The 21,143-nt window shown below is 43.1% G+C and overlaps 1 protein-coding gene across 4 annotated transcripts in view; it reads right to left on the bottom strand.

Moving 5' to 3' along the window:
• RAB3A (RAB3A, member RAS oncogene family) overlaps window positions 1-21,143 on the bottom strand; it is a 70,312-nt gene that overhangs the window by 20,467 nt on the left and 28,702 nt on the right. The window contains exon 1 of one of the 4 annotated variants that reach the window (XM_069976659.1): window positions 12,107-12,500. The exons of 1 other annotated variant lie outside the window; for it this stretch is intronic. The gene's annotated coding sequence lies outside the window, so the exon portion shown is untranslated. 2 more of the 4 variants (XM_069976660.1, XM_069976663.1) reach the window with 2 other exon arrangements.

A 21,143-nucleotide genomic window follows, 5' to 3' on the forward strand; every position in this document is an offset into this window, starting at 1 on the left:
GCACAGGTCATAGTGGCAATATCACAACACTATACACACTATAAATACCGTAATAATTATAAAGGCATTAGGAAATGCATGCCATATAAAAAGGTATCTGACTGTTCATGCCCCACACAGTAAGCCAGCTGGTTTAGGTTTCCATCAAAGGTAAAAAAAAAATAATAATAATAAAGATTTATCTTAATACATATGCCATCATCGCACCACACACGTGTTTAGCTGTGCACTGTTTTGGCCCATTTGGCTATTAAAATGGTTTGCGCATGTACATACTAGTACCGCATATTTATTATTGATCCTTTCCTTTCTTTTTTGCACATTTGCGGAGTATACCCGCTTTTTTACAACTGACCTATCAGAAAACTGCCATAGAAACATTGGCCCCACAGATTATTGTAGGGCTGGCCGATACAGGCCAGAAAGTACATCCGTGAAAAACATGGATCTCATTGATTTCTATGGAAAATCCATGCTGTGCTTCCGTTCTGAGTTATGACATGTCTTATTTTAACAGAACGGAATGGAAATCATGTGAATAGCCCAATACAAAGCAATGGGCTATAAATTTCTCGGAACGTGTGAATGCAGCCTAACCACTTTAACTGCGATTTCTGATTTTTTTTTTAATAAACAAGCTAAAAGAATGACAAAACACATTTTTACACTAGGGAGGCCTTGCTATTCAGAGAGAAGATAGCACCATACGCAGATCTATGCTGTCTCCTTCTCTTGAATTTCTTGAATTTCTGTATAGCACCACTTCTCTGTTTACATATACAAGCTTAGGGATAGCACATAGAAACTATCTACACACATAGATACTGGTATCAATAAGCAGCAACTGAATTATGGCATTTTATGGGCTGTAAAAATATTTGTCCGACTACGTCTGCAAACGGGGGCCAGCGAGATCGCTGTATCGTAATAATCATTATCAGCCGCTCATCCACTGCTTACACAGAGAGATGTGCGTCCAATAATGATGCTCCTCCATCCTCCATTTCTGCGAATAAGAGCTGATATAAAGTAAAGGGCCTTTACACTTCGGCACAGGTGAGCTACACCTTAAACAGCATGTACCTATATTTTAAGCCTACTCCAAAACGCCTGCAATATAAAGCTAGGTCTTATTTTTGAGGTCTTAATTTTGGAGAAACTTTTGTTTTTTTTATATGCTAAAAATAGTTTTGTGTTTAAAGATAAATGAAAAAGGGGGGAGGGGGGTTGTGGCGATGGTGTTAAATGTGACAGATGGTACTGAGCTGTAAGTGGTATAAAAATGGAAAAAAAAATGCATATGGATTTACTCCAGAAAGTGAAACGGTTGTGATCCTAGTGCTAAGTTCAGTAAAATTATTCTATACTATTATAAAATCTTCATACAGTTCATAGAATAAAATGCTCCATAGAATGAGCTAGTAGCAGGAGTGGGGACCCAATCCTTGCAAATCATACCATGCCACGCCTGATCCCGCCATTCGGCGCTGCTTCCTGCCCACTCATCTAGTGCTGGCGGGGCTGGTCACTGCTGCAGTCACTGATTGGCTTAGTGCACAGCTGACATGACAGGGACCAGGAAGCAGCAGTGAGAGGCAGGCTGGAAGCCATCAGATCAGCAGTAGCGGAGGAAATCAGGGCAGAGTATGCTTTCTTTTTCATTTTAACATTCATTTTTGCTTGGGCGTACGTGTTTTTTTTTTTTTTTTTACGAAAATGCGACTGCAGGAAAAGCCTGAATGTAAGCTGACTATAGTGCAGATTTTATATATGCAGCATTTATGTTATACTGGGTATTTTTCTCTCTTGTGGGTTTACCCAAATAGCTTGAATGGGGAAATAAAATTTGGCAATAAAATGCTGCATTTTAGTCCTGTGTAAACATATCATTTTTTGGACGTAAAATTATTTTTCTTGTGTTTTTTAGTTTTTTTTTTTTTTAAATGTATTTGGAGTTATAAACAGCCCAAAACATGTCCCGAAACAATACGATGGTCATCTCTTTGCTGACCATTACATGACTAGTATATGGAATTTTATTCCTGGTTACCGATTTACAGGCTCCACCTCAGTGTCAGCTTTCTTTGAGCCTAAAGGGGTTGTCACAAAAAAAATTAGGTCTATAGTAGAGATGAGCGAACCTCAAGCATGCTCGAGTCCATGCTCAAGGCTGCTGAAGTTGGATAAAGCCCTAAGGCTATGTAGAAAACATATAGTTTTAGGATATAGTCATTGGCTATATTGGATATAGTCATTGGCTGTATCCATGTTTTCCAGATAACCTTAGAGCTTTATCCAAGTTCAGCAGCCCCAGCTAATCAAATGCTTAACGATCGGGTTCGGATGGACTCGAGCATGCTCGAGGTTCGCTCATCTCTAGTCTATAGCTCTATCCAATGTGCAAGCATTTCTTACAATGTATTGTTTGAGAGATATAGACTCACTAATCGCCCATGTGCTGCTTACTTTTATAACCTGTTGCCCTTGGTAACGACCCACCAGGCATCCGCCAGGTTGGGTTACTCATACTAAGTTCAATCACAGTCACGTGATCCGTCTCATTAGTACTGGCAGTTGGTTTTCACTTCACATGCAAGAGGGATTGTGGGAAACAGTCTACACTGTTACATGGCAATAGCAGTGTCACGGTTCGGAGAGGATTTTTCCTCCTCTCGTTTTAAAAGGCCGTAGCACTTCATTTTTTTTTAATCTACAGGCCCACACAAACCCCTTATTTTTTGCACCACCAATTGTACTTTGCAATGACAGACTTAATTTTTCCATAAAATATGCTGTGAAACAAGGGAAAAAATATTTGCGCAGTGAAATTGAAAATAAAATGCAATTTTTTTGTATTTGGGGGGGGGGGGGGGGTGTTGTGTTTACACCGTTTGTCCTATGGTAAAACTGTTATCTACACTCACCGGCCACTTTATTAGGTACACCATGCTAGTAACTGGTTGGACCCCTTTTTGCCTTCAGAACTGCCTCAATTCTTCGTGCCATAGATTCAACAAGGTGCTGGAAGCAATCCTCAGAGATTTTGGTCCATATTGACATGATGGCATCACACAGTTGCCGCAGATTTGTCGGCTGCACATCCATGATGCGAATCTCCCGTTCCACCACATCCCAAAGATGCTCTATTGGATTGAGATCTGGTGACTGAGGAGGCCATTTGAGTACAGTGAACTCATTGTCATGTTTAAGAAACCAGTCTGAGATGATTCTAGCTTTATGACATGGTGCATTATCCTGCTGAAAGTAGCCATCAGATGTTGGGTACATTGTGGTCATAAAGGGATGGACATGGTCAGCAACAATACTCAGGTAGGCTGTGGCGTTGCAACGATGCTCAATTGGTACCAAGGGGCCCAAAGAGTGCCAAGAAAATATTCCCCACACCATGACACCACCACCACCAGCCTGAACCGTTGATACAAGGCAGGATGGATCCATGCTTTCATGTTGTTGACGCTAAATTCTGACCCTACCATCCGAATGTCGCAGCAGAAATCGAGACTCATCAGACCAGGCAACGTTTTTCCAATCTTCTACTGTCCAATTTCGATGAGCTTGTGCAAATTGTAGCCTCAGTTTTCTGTTCTTAGCTGAAAGGAGTGGCACCTGGTGTGGTCTTCTGCTGCTGTAGTCCATCTGCCTCAAAGTTCGACGTACTGTCCGTTCAGAGATGCTCTTCTGCCTACCTTGGTTGTAACGGTTGGCTATTTGAGTCACTGTTGCCTTTCTATCAGCTCGAACCAGTCTGCTCATTCTCCTCTGACCTCTGGCATCAACAAGGCATTTCCGCCCACAGAACTGCCGCTCACTGGATGTTTTTTCTTTTTCGGACCATTCTCTGTAAACCCTAGAGATGGTTGTGCGTGAAAATCCCAGTAGATCAGCAGTTTCTGAAATACTCAGACCAGCCTTTCTGGCACCAACAACCATGCCACGTTCAAAGGCACTCAAATCACCTTTCTTCCCCATACTGATGCTCGGTTTGAACTGCAGGAGATTGTCTTGACCATGTCTACATGCCTAAATGCACTGAGTTGCCGCCATGTGATTGGCTGATTAGAAATTAAGTGGTAACGTGCAGTTGGACAGGTGTACCTAATAAAGTGGCCGGTGAGTGTATGTTCCTCAAGTAAGTACGATTACCACGATATGTAACTTGTGAAACTTTTTTTTTATTTGATGGCTTTTAAAAAATTAAAACCTTTTTAAAATTCTTAATGCTCCTTAAAATTGCTCTATGACCATGCTTATAACGCTTTTATCCTTTGGTCTATGGGGCTGGTTCAGGTGTCATTTTTGCGCCATGATCTGTACTTTCTATTGGTACCTTGATTGCGTATATGCAACTTTTTGACTGCTTTTCATTACAATTTTATTACAATCTCTTATAAGATCCACCCCTGAATATAATAAAGCTGCATGAGGTGTGTAGTTACAGGGGCCCTATAGTCATGCAATAGTTATGAAGGTGTTCTAATACACAGATTTCAACATATGCCTAAGCAGATTTTGCCATGAACTCCATGTGATACAAGTGCATTTTCATACAAATCTGTTATGGATATTGCTGCCTGTGAATATGGCAATATGCTGGTTATCTGGTAGCAGAAAATTGTATTTAAATAACTAATACCTATCACCCCAGGACATATAACTTACTAATTACAGTTTTATCACTTGGGCATGCCTATGGATGACAGGAAATGGAAAAAAGAACTACTACAAAACGTGTTTTGTCTCCAGGTCCTGGGCTCCTCTCTCTTGTCTGAGACAACACGTCATCCTGTGATGTCACAGAAGGCTTTGGCTGAATCTAGTCTCTGAGCTCTAGCTCCACCAACTGAGTGATCTGACCTCCAGCCTACATCACCATCTTCCTAAGCAGACAAGAAATGATAGAAGCTGTTGCTGCATCAGCTCAGAGCTGGCATAGATTTCCACCATGATTCATGTTTGTTTGCAGATTTCAATCATGGTAAACTGGATACAGGGAGGGACCACGTTCCATTGTGCCCCCTGCCCATCAGGTGAGCAGGGACTAGACTGGCAAAAAGCCATAAATGGGTCATTTACGCAAAATTTGTCCCTTTTTGCCAATTTATGCCAAGGTGTAGGAATTAGAACTGATAATTTTGGAAAAATATGGGGGATAAGCTAAACCTGGCTGGGTGATAGCTATGATTGGGTGGTTAATTTGCAGGGTTATAGCCTGTTCAAAAATGTGTGTGTGTGCAGGATTATTCGTGTGGCCCTTCTGTCTATTTTCAGCAGTATATGTCCTATTACACAGGGTGATGTGTCCACAAACAAACATTGCTTGTTTTATCTCGTTCAACACCGACATCACCCTCTGTAATAGGAATGCTAGCCATGCCTACCCAATATCAAGCCACGTAATGGGCTTAGTGACTGGCAACATCACATGGGGCTATTATCAACTTCCCACAATGTAATAGGGCCATAAATCAGCTTTTTGCTGTCTAAAATCTCTTTTTTTGGCCCGTTTAGCGGTCATTTCAGTTCCTTTTTCGGGATAACCTGCAGTGTGCATACATGGGAAGCATGATCATTAATAATTTCTGTTATCTGCCCTTATTTTTCCATTGGGGGAACATAGCCTTAAAGTAATATTGTCACCCCTTTTTGGTATGTGCAGTTATCTGCACCATTAAAAAGCTTACATGCTGCACATTTCATATATACTTCTATAAAACATGTTTTTCTGCTCAAAACTGCCTTTTATCATTAGTAGACAGTGTCATCTGGGCCTGGCTGTAGGTCGTTTGCCCCCCATCTTCCCATGTATGTGGGCGCCATAGTCTCCGCCCCGACATCTCAGCAGGTACCATCCATAATGCAGTGTAGGCCGTGAAACTTGGTGGGAATCTGTAGCACAAGTGCGGTCGGACAGTGACACTGCCTTATCCTTAGCTGCCCTTACCGCCACTGCGCCACAGATTGCTGGCAACATGATTTCTCGCTCTCCACTGTGGTATTGGCGGCACCTGCTGATGACATTAAGGGGAAGGGAAAGCACGGTGACCATATCACTTTAAGGGAAATGAGTGAAGGTATAGTAGAGGGATAGAAAAGAGCTTGATTAGCAACACACACACAAAAAATATTATTATATTATAAAATATATTATGACCTTTCTTATATTCACTTGTACGATTGATTTGTGCAAAATTTGGTGAAATAACTGAACAATATAGATATGATCAGAGCAGATTTTATGAAAATTGGCACTTCAGATTTAAAGGGGTACTCCAGAAAAAAAAATCTTTCAAATCAACTGGTGCAAGAGATTTGTAATTTACTTTTATTAAAACAATCTCAAGTCTCAATCACAAGTAAATTACAGATCTCAGTTGATTTGAAAGATTTTTTTTTTTTTTTTGTTGAGTACCCCTTTAATGAACATTTTCTGCAGATGTTTTGAGAAGTAGCTGAAGTTGCTTAATAAATGTCAGCAAGTAGAAAAAGTGTTTTCTTCATATTTTACATTTTCTCCCCCAAGGCCTCGACATACCCCCAATAAGTTCCGAATGACCAAAGAAATCTAATTATTAAATGATGTGCCAACATTGTAGAGGTATTCTCCCTAAGGACGCTATTACACTAACAGATTTGTCTGACGGATTATTGAAGCCAAATCCAGGAACGGACTGTAAACAGGTCATAAAGGAAAGACTTTCTCCTCTTTTCAAATCCATTCCTGGGTTTGGCTTCAAAAATCTGTCAGATAATCTGTGTGTGTAATTAGAAAAGGATGCCTCACAGAGACATCTTACAGCATACAGTGTATTTATAGGCGTCTGTAATAGAGATGTCCTATTCTCTCTGATCTGCCCTTCGTATTCCTATGGCCATCCTAATGTCGCAATAAACCTTGGGCTACAGTGCCTGACAATGACACAATAATAGCTTATTACCCTAATAATTAGCAGAAAGAATGCGGTGCTGCCCATAGAAATCCGGTATCAAAACTGCATTCTACATAACATACACATCAATACCCCTGGGTTATCTACATATCACACACATGTATTCTCCATATCACACACATCAATACCCGCGGGCTATGTACATATAACATACTTCAAATCCTACTTAAAGACTGGAACCTAGCTTTTCGCTGGGCTCTGAAATCTGTAATCAGTACTCCACAAAGAGAAAACATATTGAAGGTGCGTTTACTATGGTATTACACGCCCGCCAAATTACACAACATATATCCCACAGTACCTGCAGCATGCTGGAGAGGATGTGGCAAATGTGGAGACTTATTACATATTTTATGGGCATGCCCCCTGCTAAAATTATACTGGACACAGGTCCAGGACATGATTTCTAACATAGTAGGCATCAAGGTTGTACTGACCCCCTCTCTGGCACTGCTATACCTAGGGATAGACAAATTTCCACCTAAAACTAGGCATGTAATATGTAAATTTATTACGTTAGCCAAAATGGCGATCACTCGGAAATGGAAAACCCCTACTCCCCCCATAGCTGCTGAAGTGCTAACTGAAATGTGAAGCGTCTACTCATTAGAACGACAAATAGCTTATGAACGAGACACGCCCACCTCGTTCACTGCCCAGTGGGCTATATGGGTTGAGGGCCCGTTTCACTCTGAACCCCCTGCGTTTTGAGAGCTCAACAGGAGTTGGCTGGCACCTAATGCAGTACCCCATTTCCCATATCCTTCTCCTTGGATAACCACTGCTGGAGGACTCAGCTAGGATTCAGCTAAGACTCGGCTAGGACTCAGCTGACCATCTAAGTGTTATACATGCCGGGCTCTATTTCATTTTGTAATTCGCCTGTGACAAGTCTAGTCTGTATTAGTTCTAATTGAGTTTATGGTTTTGTGGTGCATGTTCGCACCAACCTTGTTATCGTGGTCCAACTATACCTTGCTAACTGTTCCATTCCTCCTGGATACCATACCTGCCGCTGGACTCGACCCGAATCTGTGGACAATAATCCTTAAAGGCTATGGCCTCATTAGCTACGATTGTTAGCCTTCCTCGTTTCTCCTATTAGAGGACCTTTACTGTTATGCTGTTATACTGTGTGGACACACTGTGTTATGATATGACTTGAAAAAAATTTCTTAAACCTTAATAAAAATCCATTGAACCGTATAACATACTTTAATACCCCCGGGCTATATACATATAACATACTTCAATACCCCCGGGCTATATACATATCACTTACTTGAATACCCCCGGGCTATTTGCATATCATATACTTCAATACGCCCTGGGAATTCTACATATCATACACAACAAGCATAATAAACAAATATATTCTCTACTACAAAGCCTAAACAAAGAAGGTGGCAAATAATGTGGGATCCCATTTAATAAATAAACAGTTAGTGAAGTGATAAATTACGGCTAACTGAGAACCTTCCAGAAAAGGACCTGACATGCACCGCCAGGCAGCTCCCCAGTTCTGCATGTGTCACTAAAGTCTAGAGAGAAAAAAAATCATTGCATTCAATAAATCAGAGAGGACAAGTAAAACCTATAGGGAGATGGGCAGAAAAAAAAAGGTCAAGAGGTCATGACCTAAAGAATTCAGGGCCCTGATCAATAACTTTGGATAAGTATTATGCAGATATGAAGATTGGTTCATTCTAAGTAAACACAGACAATGGAGTACTTATGCTTTTAGAGTCCTGGCCATTTGGCGCATACACAGACATAAAGTACAATATCGTAATGCAAACAATGGTGTCTGTATTCAGTCCCTACAAACAGTGCTAAACTGGGGGACACCATGCACGCCATTGTGTTTGAGGCTGGGTTCACATTACGTATATTTCAGGCAGTATTTGGTCCTCATGTCAGGTCCTCATAGCAACCAAAACCAGGAGTGGATTGAAAACACAGAAAGGCTCTGTCCACACAATGTTGAAATTGAGTGGATGGCCGTCATATAACAGTAAATAACTGCCATTATTTCAATATAACAGCCGTTTTTTTAAAATAACAGCAAATATTTGCCATTAAATGACGGCCATCCACTCAATTACAACATTGTGTGAACAGAGCCTTTCTGTGTTTTCAATCCACTCCTGGTTTTGGCTGCTATGAGGACCTCACATGAGGACCAAATACTGCCTGAAATATACGTAGTGTGAACATAGCCTAAGTGTGTAATGTGTGTTGTGTGTATTTTTAGCTGGACATTTAAGGATTCACATACATAGTATTCCAGCACTACACTGAGCAGGGATACAACGCTGATAGAAACCTGTGGGCGGCACTGCATTATATCCACAAATGTACAATAGAAGAGGAAGCCAGTTACAGGCCCAAAGCAGAAAGAATGAATTCATGTCATTTTAGTACGAATGGGCTGTGTACAATAAAGCCTGTACAAAGTGCCATAGTCATGAGACTATAAGATGCCCAAAAAGCTGTCATGCCTCATCCACACATTGGACCTAAGAAACCAGAATCAGTGATGTCCTTGAGAACCCGTATGGCCTCTATGATACAGCCATTTTTGGGTAGGAAGATAATAAACGGCCACTGGGGGCACCTGCCTAGGGGTTGCTGGGCAATGCATCAGTAAATAGGGATCACCCACAGACGGTGCATCCATTTGTAATCTGTTTTAAAAAGGACTCATTGCCTTCTACAGGAGCCTCTGTGACAGGTCATATGAGAGCAAGTGGACACAAATTAATGCGTCAGAAAATACAGAGCCTTAGGCCTCATGCACACGATCTGTGAAGCTGTGCAGTGGAATCAAAGACCTCCTGGCATCATGTATCATTATGATGCCTGGAGAACCAAAAGCAGTTGAGCCTTTTCAGGACTATACCGATACAACCACGTGGCTGTGTCAGTGCAGTCCCACGGATTTTTGTGCCTTCACACGTACCGTATTGCATGCTGCGAGTTCCACATCTAAATCCATTGAGATACCCTGTACTGTAAGCCCCACAGTGTGAAATGGGCCATGGCTAACAAGCGAATACATTACCTGTCCGCGCTCCAGCCTGCTTCTTCTGCTCCTGGGTCACTGGCATCCCGCTCAGCCAATCAGTGCATTGTTCCACCACAGCCACTGATTGGCTGAGCGGGACATCGATGACCTGGGGAGCCGGAGCGCGGATGGGTAATGTATTCGCTTGTTGACTTAGATGCTCAGTTAAGTAGGCAGTGGCTACATTCTGGAAGCAGAATGAAAGCCCGCTAGGCCATAACAGTACAGAAGCGAAATCTGTTGCCATACGGTACGTCTGTAGGCACCATAAAACGCTTTCGGACGGAAAGTCTTTGATTCCACCACACAGCTTCACGGCTCGCATGTTCCATGATTCATGTGCATGAGGCCTAAGACTCTGCCAGCTTCCTCATCCCCAAAGTGTATAGAGAAATGCTAATTCTGTAGTCACTCCAGAGAAGACTTGAGCCCCATCACTGCTTAGGGGAGCCCAGGTACTCCATGTCTTTTGCCCTTTGTGTCACCACTTTATTATGGCCATCTCAAGGACATGACGGTTCTGCTTTACAACATTTTGTTCTGACTGTACAGGACATTTCACACCATATGTTCAAGAGAGGAATGGAGGTAGTTGTTGCATTGTATTCTTCATACACTGTGAGATACTGCTATATCTGTGTCTATAGTAAATAAGGATCTATACCACCGGTGTACATGAGATAATTGTCAATGTCTACTGAGTGACCCACTGAACCAACCTACGTCTACGAACATACGACATACGTACATATAGGCTGAGTTGCTGTATTTCGATGTATAGCCCAGGAAAATGCTCAGTGCAAATGTTAAGATGGTGGCAAAGCGACTGCACGAGTGAATAAGCTGCTGGAGGGCCTCTCCAGAAACCTTACTGCAGAGAAGGAGGGACAACAGGCACTGGCAAATTAGAATTCTGCACGATTTCTTGGGAAGAGGTGGCAAAAGCATCAGGATTTGCAGGAGCAGAGGAGAACGAGCCCTGCGTTCACAGAGAACAAAGGGGCGGCCTGCAGCCTGCCAGGGCACCTATATGGGGCACTCACTATGCATGAAGTGGCAGATATAGGAAATGGCATCTAAAAAAAGGTCCGCACACTGCAATAAATATAGGATTTTAACAGACAGATATCTACATTCAACGCCATTCATTCATATTTAAATTCTAGTGCCCCTATTGTTAAAGAGCATCTCCCATTACACAGATGACATATAGCACATACAACGTCTCACTACTGACGGCTGTATATATGGTATACACATAACCGTACAAAAATCGCCAGCCACACAATCATTCTGTATCCTTGGGCAGAACACAAATATTAACATGCAATGTGCGCCAGGGTCTGGCCATGAAGGTCAAGCATTATCTGAACACAGGGCTATTTAAAGGAACAAGCTGCAAATGCATAAGATCCGTCTGACCTTACGGCATCATCCATTGTGTGACTGGTTATTTATTGATCAGATGCCATAGAGTGATCCTTCCAGAGATCTCACCCCTCCCTCTCTGCCATACAGCGTAAAATAATCTAGAAAAATGCCCAGCCTTGAATGGAGGGCATCAATTATTCAGCGTCTTTATTTTAACACCTATGTTTATAAATAGCCGGACGGAGATCACATATCATACACCCCGGGATAAGAGACGGCCAAGAAGCCATCGACAATGACAGGCAGCAATGTGCCCGGCAGCTAGAGGATGGGCAGATTATGGCAGGCGCCCATTATAAGAGACCAGGGGCTGCAGCTGATCCCTGCAGAGGAGACAGAACCCCAGCACTGGGGAGAAGGGGGGGACAAGGCTGCAGATGTGATAGGGGAAGGAGGACTGGGGCTGCTGATCACACACTGATCATTCCTCCCTCCCCCACACGGGATTTATAGCAGAGGCTGCTCCATGGAGCTAACATGGCCATACACTGAGGATGCCACAGCCACAGCCACAGCATCCCTGTATGACAAATGAAGGTTACATGCTACACCCAGCCATGGGCACAAGGCTGGCACCACAGCAGCGCCCACAGCCCTCACCCCCTCAGCCCCCGAGAACAAGAACACGACAGTCTCTTACCTTCCTTTATTTAGCTTGAGTCTTATTGCACCAATGCAGCAGCTCTCTCCCTGCACCTGCAGAGCACACGCTGACGTCAGATGATTGACAGCAGCAAAATGGTGCTGGGCGGGGTCTCAGCGACGCTTCTCCGCCCCCTCGGTGAAAAATGAATGATTTCATTGGCAATCAGAGCCGACCAATGAGAAAGCGCCGCCTGTGTTGATAATTAGAAGGGGGTGGGCGCGGTTGCCTCGGTGAAGCGGACGGTGAGCTCCGCCCCCATCAGCCTCCATTCTGGTACAGGCTGAATTATTGATGGAGGAGGCTGCTGGCGGCGGTCAATGTCACCTGCCGCCCGGGAAGATAGGGCTGCGCTGCTGAGCTCCAGCAATAAGTCATAGGCTGAGAAAACAGTCCGTGCAGCCGACATAACGACGATAGAGCGAGGCCGCCCCGTGATAACTTTACCTCACACTATAGATGCCATCGCCTCACTACGACACAACGACCAGGGCTATATATGATGTGTCAGTATAGAGGAGGTCACTATATAATACCCAGGTCTATATATGATGTGTCAGTATAGAGGAGGTCACTATATAATACACAGGTCTATATATGATGTGTCAGTATAGAGGAGGTCACTATACACCCAGGTCTATATATGATGTGTCAGTATAGAGGAGATCACTATACACCCAGGGCTATATATGATGTGTCAGTATAGAGGAGGAAATCACTATATAATACCCAGGTCTATATATGATGTGTCAGTATAGAGGAGGTCACTATACACCCAGGTCTATATATGATGTGTCAGTATAGAGGAGGTCACTATATAATACCCAGGTCTATATATGATGTGTCAGTATAGAGGAGATCACTATACACCCAGGTCTATATATGATGTGTCAGTATAGAGGAGATCACTATACACCCAGGTCTATATATGATGTGTCAGTATAGAGGAGATCACTATACACCCAGGTCTATATATGATGTGTCAGTATAGAGGAGATCACTATACACCCAGGTCTATATATGATGTGTCAGTATAGAGGAGATCACTATACACCCAGGTCTATATATGATGTGTCAGTATAGAGGAGATCACTATACAATACACAGATCTATATATGATGTGTCAGTAAAGAGGAGGTCACTATATAATACCCAGGTCTATATATGATGTGTCAGTATAGAGGAGGTCACTGTACACCCAGGTCTATATATTATGTGTCAGTATAGAGGAGGTCACTATATAATACCCAGGTCTATATATGATGTGTCAGTATAGAGGAGGTCACTATACACCCAGGGCTATATATGATGTGTCAGTATAGAGGAGGTCACTATATAATACACAGGTCTATATATGATGTGTCAGTATAGAGGAGGTCACTATATAATACCCAGGTCTATATATGATGTGTCAGTATAGAGGAGATCACTATATAATACCCAGGTCTATATATGATGTGCCAGTATAGAGGAGATCACTATACACCCAGGTCTATATATGATGTGTCAGTATAGAGGAGGTCACTATATAATACCCAGGTCTATATATGATGTGTCAGTATAGAGGAGGTCACTATATAATACCCAGGTCTATATATGATGTGTCAGAATAGAGGAGATCACTATACAATACACAGATCTATATATGATGTGTCAGTATAGAGGAGGTCACTATATAATACCCAGGGCTATATATGATGTGTCAGTAGAGAGGAGGTCGCTGTACACCCAGGTCTATATATGATGTGTCAATATAGAGGAGATCACTATATAATACCCAGGTCTATATATTATGTGTCAGTAGAGAGGAGGTCACTGTACACCCAGGTCTATATATTATGTGTCAGTATAAAGGAGGTCACTATACACCCAGGTCTATATATAATGTGTCAGTAGAGAGGAGGTCACTGTACACCCAGGTCTATATATGATGTGTCAGTATAGAGGAGATCACTATATAATACCCAGGTCTATATATGATGTGCCAGTAGAGAGGAGGTCACTGTACACCCAGGTCTATATATTATGTGTCAGTATAGAGGAGGTCACTATACACCCAGGTCTATATATGATGTGTCAGTATAGAGGAGATCACTATATAATACCCAGGTCTATATATGATGTGCCAGTAGAGAGGAGGTCACTGTACACCCAGGTCTATATATGATGTGTCAGTATAGAGGAGATCACTATATAATACCCAGGTCTATATATGATGTGCCAGTAGAGAGGAGGTCACTGTACACCCAGGTCTATATATTATGTGTCAGTATAGAGGAGGTCACTATACACCTAGGTCTATATATTATGTGTCAGTAGAGAGGAGGTCACTATACACCCAGGTCTATATATGATGTGTCAGTATAGAGGAGATCACTATACACCCAGGTCTATATATGATGTGTCAGTATAGAGGAGATCACTATATAATACCCAGGTCTATATATTATGTGTCAGTATAGAGGAGGTCACTATACACCCAGGTCTATATATGATGTGTCAGTATAGAGGAAATCACTATACACCCAGGTCTATATATGATGTGTCAGTATAGATGAGATCACTGTACACCCAGGTCTATATATGATGTGTCAGTATAAAGGAGATCACTATATAATACCCAGGTCTATATATGATGTGTCAGTATAGAGGAGATCACTATACACCCAGGTCTATATATGATGTGTCAGTATAGAGGAGGTCACTATACACCTAGGTCTATATATTATGTATCAGTAGAGAGGAGGTCACTATACACCCAGGTCTATATATGATGTGTCAGTATAGAGGAGATCACTATACACCCAGGTCTATATATGATGTGTCAGTATAGAGGAGATCACTATATAATACCCAGGTCTATATATTATGTGTCAGTATAGAGGAGGTCACTATACACCCAGGTCTATATATGATGTGTCAGTATAGAGGAGATCACTATACACCCAGGTCTATATATGATGTGTCAGTATAGAGGAGGAAATCACTATACACCCAGGTCTATATATGATGTGTCAGTATAGAGGAGATCACTATACACCCAGGGCTATATATGATGTGTCAGTATAGAGGAGGAAATCACTATACACCCAGGTCTATATATTATGTGTCAGTATAGAGGAGGTCACTGTACACCCGGGTCTATATATGATGTGTCAGTATAGAGGAGGTCACTATACAATACACAGGTCTATATATGATGTGTCAGTATAGAGGAGATCACTATACACCCAGGTCTATATTTGATGTGTCAGTATAGAGGAGATCACTATATAATACCCAGGTCTATATATGATGTGTTAGTATAGAGGAGATCGCTATACATCCAGGGCTATATATGATGTGTCAGTATAGAGGAGGTCACTATACCAGTAGTGGATTATAATAGGGGCGTTTTGGGCGGTAGCCCGGGGCCCTGAGCTCCTGGGGGGCCCATGACCACCCAAAAAGACTTTTACTTTCAGTGGTGTACTGTCTCCTGGCTACACTTCTGCCATGATTTGCAAAAAAATCACTGTTTTTTATGGCAATTTTGCACAAATCAGGACATCATGACATTATCTATCCTGTACTATAAACGCCAGGCTAGTGCTTCCATAGTTACAGTGGGGTGGGGGTGGCCAGGCTTGGTGAACAGCCCGGGGCCTATGGTAAAGTTAATCCGCCCCTGCACTATACATCCAGGTCTATATATGATTTGTCAGTATAGAGGAGATCACTATACAATACCCAGGTCTATATATGATGTGTCAGTATAGAGGAGATCACTATATAATACCCAGGTCTATATATTACGTGTCAGTATAGAGGAGATCACTATACACCCAGGTCTATATATGATGTGTCAGTATAGAGGAGGTCACTATATTATGTGTCAGTATGGTAGAGAAGGTCACTATACACCCAGGTCTATATATAATGTGTGCAAGACGACCGGGAAGCTGGTAGTACCCTGACAGAATGAGAAACTCGCAACTGTAGGGCAGAAGACAGTCAGACATGAGTACGAGTGTGCTCTCTAAATTCTCTTCAGTACAAACTGTTCCAGGCAGAGTACAGTACTAAATTGGACAAAGCCCTTCAGACACCCTCTCTCCTGTACTCTCTTCTCTGCAAAACCTTTTTCTTAGAAGCACCTTGTCAGGAACTTACCTGATCGCGCTCCAGCGGCGTCCTCTCTCGCTGGAGCGCATCGCCGCCTCTCCATCCGGGGCTGCGTGATGTCACGGAGACCCAAGGCGTCTCTAGTTACCGAGGGTGCCGTGGGCTCCAGTGACGTACGGCCGCCCAGCTGAGCGGTATATTGCTCAGCTGGACGGCGTCAGTGCTCAGGGTGAGTGGCAGGCGTCTTTGCCACTCGTTCTGTAGCACTGCAGCTCACTGTGGTCAGGACTCAGGAGTCCGGACTAATTACATTCTGATCCGGGCTCCTGGTCCTGTATTTAACCCCTTAAGGACCGGGGCAATTTAGATTTTTGCGTTTTCGTTTTTTCCTCCTTGTGCATAAAAGGCCATAGCACTTGCATTTTTTCACCTAGAAACCCACATGAGCCCTTATTTTTTGCACCACTAATTGTACTTTGCAATGACAGGCTGATTTTTTGCATAAAGTACACTGCAAAAGCAGGAAAAAATTCAATGTGTGGTGAAATTGAAAAAAAAACCCCACAATTTGTGTATTTAGTGGATATGTGTTTTTACGCCGTTCGCCCTGGGGTAAAACTGACTTGTTATATATGTTCCACAAGTCGTTACGAATAAAACGATATAAAACATGTATAACTTTTATATTATGTGATGACCTGTAAAAAATTCAAACCATTGTTTACAAATATATGTTCCTTAAAATCGCTCTATTCCCAGGCTTATAGCACTTTTATCCTTTGGTCTATGGGGCTGTGTGATGTCATGTGGTGTAATTTTTTGCGCCATGATGTGATCTTTCTATCGGTACCTTGATTGCGCATATACGACTTTTTGATCGCTTTTTATTAACATTTTTCTGGATTTGATGCGACCAAAAATGCGCAATTTTGCACTTTGGGATTTTTTTGCGCTGACGCCGTGCGAGATCAGGAATGTGATTAATTAATAGTTCGGGCGATTACGCACACAGGGATAGCAAACATGTTTATTTATTCATTTACTTTTATTAATAACCTGGGAAAAGGGGGGTGATTCAGACTTTTATTAGGGGAGGGGGCTTTTTATTAATAATGACACTTTTTTTTTAACTTTTACACTTATACTAGAAGCCCCCCTAGGGGACTTCTAGTATAATTGCACTGATCTCTCATAGAGATCTCTGCAGCATAGATATGCTGCAGAGATCCATGAGATAGGCACTCGTTTACTTCCGGCTGCTGCAGCCGGAAGAAAACGAGTGCCGAGCCGGGGACAGCGCCATCTTGGAGCAGTCCCCGGCCGGCTTTAGTAACGGAGATCGTTTCGGAGGAGCGATCTCCCCACTAGACACCAGGGATGACGCTGCAAACAGTAATCGGATGCAGCTGTCAACTTTGACAGCTGCATCCGATTACTGTATTAGCGGGCACGGCAATCGGACCGTGCCCACTTATACCTGCGGTCCCGGGCTACAAGCGGCACCCGGGACCGTCGCGGCTCACAGCGCGGCCGCCGTGCGGCCCCGCTCTGAACGTCCTTAACGACCGCAGGGCGTAAATATACACCCGCGGTCGTTAAGGGGTTAAAGAGCCAGTGGTCGTTCACTGATAGCTGGCTATTAGGTTAATTCCCTGGTCCCAGCTCCCCTGTGTCTATTCCTTCGACTCCCTTTGCTTGCTCAACTTATCTGACCTCCCGCTTACCTTTTGACTATGTGATTGTTTTCTGACTTTGTACTGCGTTGCCCGTTTGGTTCTAACTTAGCTTGTTTACTATCCGATATTGTGTTTGTCTGTCTGTCTCGTTTTGTATTCCACATACTCAGCATAGGGAACGTCTTTGTGGTTGTCCGCGGCTGTCTAGGGCCGATTGAGGCAAGTAGGTAGGGACAGTGGGTGGGTTCAGACCTAGGGCCCACTGTCTTGTCCTGTCTGTACCTCCCTGTCCTGACAGAATAGCAAGCCCAACTGTTGTTTGCCTCATGGACAACAGGACCGCCATGACCAATATAGTGGACCAGATGCATTGGCTCAACACCATGGTGCAGGAGCTGGTTGTAAGGGTCCAGGAACAGGAGAAGGCCCCTCAACAGTTTACTATGACCTCCCCGGCACCTCCTGAGCTGCCCGTCCAGCTCCCAGAAAAATTAACGGGGGACAGGAGAAGCTTTTGTGCCTTCCGTAAAGGATGTAAGTTGTTCTTTAGGTTATGTCCTCGCTCCTCTGGAGATGAGGCTCAGAAGGTAGGCATCGTTAAGTCCCTTCTCCAAGGGCCACCGCAGGAATGGGCCTTCTCCTTGCCACCTGATTCTCGTGACTTACTGAAGGTTGACAAATTTTTCTCGACATTGGGGTTGCTTTATGACGATCCTGACAGTGCAGCTTATGCCAAGCGTCAGTTGAAAATGTTGAGACAGGGCAGACGTCCAGTGGAGGACTACTATTCAGAATTTAGGCAGTGGAGCGGCCCTTCACTCTGCCCTCCGGTTTCAGTTCCGAGCTGGACTCTGCCCCCTTTGCCCAAGGGGACGTACAGTATATAACCCCCTGCCTGGAAGGTGGGGTATGTTCATGTTAAATACCTTGATTTTCTTCTCATGCATAATTTGTCTTCTGATGTGATTCTGGGATTGCCCTGGCTGGAAGCACATAATCCTGTCTTTGATTGGTCCAGCAGGGAATTTATTCAGTGGGGGCTTGAGTGTGCTTCCCACTGTATTGCTGTATCTCTTGCAGAATGCTCCCCTGGGGAGGAGGAGATTTCAGAATTTTTGTCTGATTATGCAGATGTATTCGATGAGAAGGCAGTGGATGGATTGCCTCCCTATAGACCATATGACTGTTCAATTGATTTAATCCCCAGTGTCAAATATCCTAGGGGACGTATATTCAACTTGTCCTGTCCTGAGAGGGAGGCTATGCGGGAATACATAAAGGATGTATTACGTAAGGGCCATATTTGCCCCTCCTCCTCTACATTGGTGGCAGGATTCTTTTTTGTGGGCAAAAAAGACGGAGTTTCGGCCCTGTATTGACTACGGAGAATTGAACAAAATCACAGTTAAAGAGAACCTATCACCTAAAACTCACTGTCCCTATTATCAAAGGTCATCTGCCTTTGCAGTCTGTATCTTATACTTTACCCTGTTTTTGGCTGCAGCAAGGCTGGGCACCGCCATCTTGATGATGTCAATTGTGTTCCACAGCTGGAACGCAAGTGACGTAATCAAGATGGCGGCGCCGGCCTTGCTGCACCGCAAAAGAGGATTGGGCAAAGGCAGTCTGTATCTTCATTTTGCCTATTTATAAAGATACAGACTGCAAAGGCAGTCTGTATCTTATACTTTTCCTGATCCTTTTGGCAGCTGCAGCAAGGTCGGCGCCGCCATCTTGATTACATTACTTGCGTACCACCGTTGGAACACAAGTGACTTAATCAAGATGGCGGCGCCGGCCTTGCTGCAGCGGACAAGAGGATGAGGTAAAGTATAAGATACAGACTGCAAAGGCAGTCTGTATCTTCATAAATAGACAAAATGAAGATACAGACTGCCTTTGCAGTCTGTATCTTATCCTTTACCCAATCCTCTTGTTGGGGCCAGGTGCCACCATCTTTATTACGTTACTTGCGTTCCACCACTGGAACGCAAATGACGTAATCAAGATGGCAGCGCCCGTCCTTGCTGCCGCTGTGCATGATGGGAGCTTCCTGTTTCGCGCCGACACTTTTGAAAAGAGCTGACGCGAGGCAGTGCAGTAAAAAGTGAATAAAGTAAAAAAGCGGCCGAAAAAATAATTAAAAGTATTTACAAATGTTAATAAAATAAAAAATTACATTGAATTAGGGAATAAAAAAGATAGAATTTTGTGCGTGATTGGTTCTCTTTAACCCTTAGAGGACCGGGCCAATTTAAATTTTAGCGTTTTCGTTTTTCCCTTCTTGTGCTTAAAAGGCCATAGCACTTGCATTTTTCCACCTAGAAACCCACATGAGCCCTTATTTATTGCGCCACTAATTGTACTTTGCAATGACAGGCTAAATTTTTTCATAAAGTACACTGCGAACCAGAAAAAAATTCAATGTGTGGGGAAATTGAAAAAAAAAACAAAAAAACACATTTCTTTTATTTGGTTTTTTTTTTTTTTCGTTTTTACTCTGTGTACCGTAGGGTAAAACTGACTTGTTACAACAATATGTAACATGTATAACTTTCATTGTATCTGATGGCCTGTAAAAAATTCAAACCATTGTTAATAAATATATGTTCCTTAAAATCGCTCAATTTCCCAGGCTTATAGCCCTTTTATCCTTTGGTCTATGGGGCTGTATGAGGTGTCATTTTTTGCGCCATGATGTGTTCTTTCTATCGGTACCTCGATTGCAACTTTTTGATCGCTTTTTATTACAATTTTTCTGGATTTGATGCGACCAAAAATGTGCAATTTTGCACTTAGTTTTTTTTTGGCGCTTACGCCATTTACCGTGCGAGATCAGGAATGTGATTAATTAATAGTTTGGGCGATTACGCACGCAGCGATACCAAACATGTTTATTTATTTATTTTTATTTATAACATAGGAAAAAGGGGGTGATTTTGACTTTTATTAGGGGATGGGGCTTTTTATTGATAACACTTTTTTTTTTTTTACACATATACTAGAAGCCCCCCTATCGATATATGCAGCATAGATCGATAAGATAGGCACATTGATTGCTTCCGGCTGCTGCAGCCAGAAGTGATCGAGTGCCGAGCCAGGATCAGTGCCATTAGGGCGCTGACCCTGGAAGGGGTAAGATGTGTGGATCGCTCCTCCGGGACGTCGTCGTCGGGACATCATCGAGGAGCGATCCACCCCACTAGGCACCAGGGATGGCTGCATTCAAGTAATCGGATGCAGCTGTCAACTTT

This window comes from Dendropsophus ebraccatus, chromosome 7 (genome assembly GCF_027789765.1).
Source record: "Dendropsophus ebraccatus isolate aDenEbr1 chromosome 7, aDenEbr1.pat, whole genome shotgun sequence".
In the NCBI taxonomy this organism is placed as follows: Eukaryota; Metazoa; Chordata; class Amphibia; order Anura; family Hylidae; genus Dendropsophus; species Dendropsophus ebraccatus.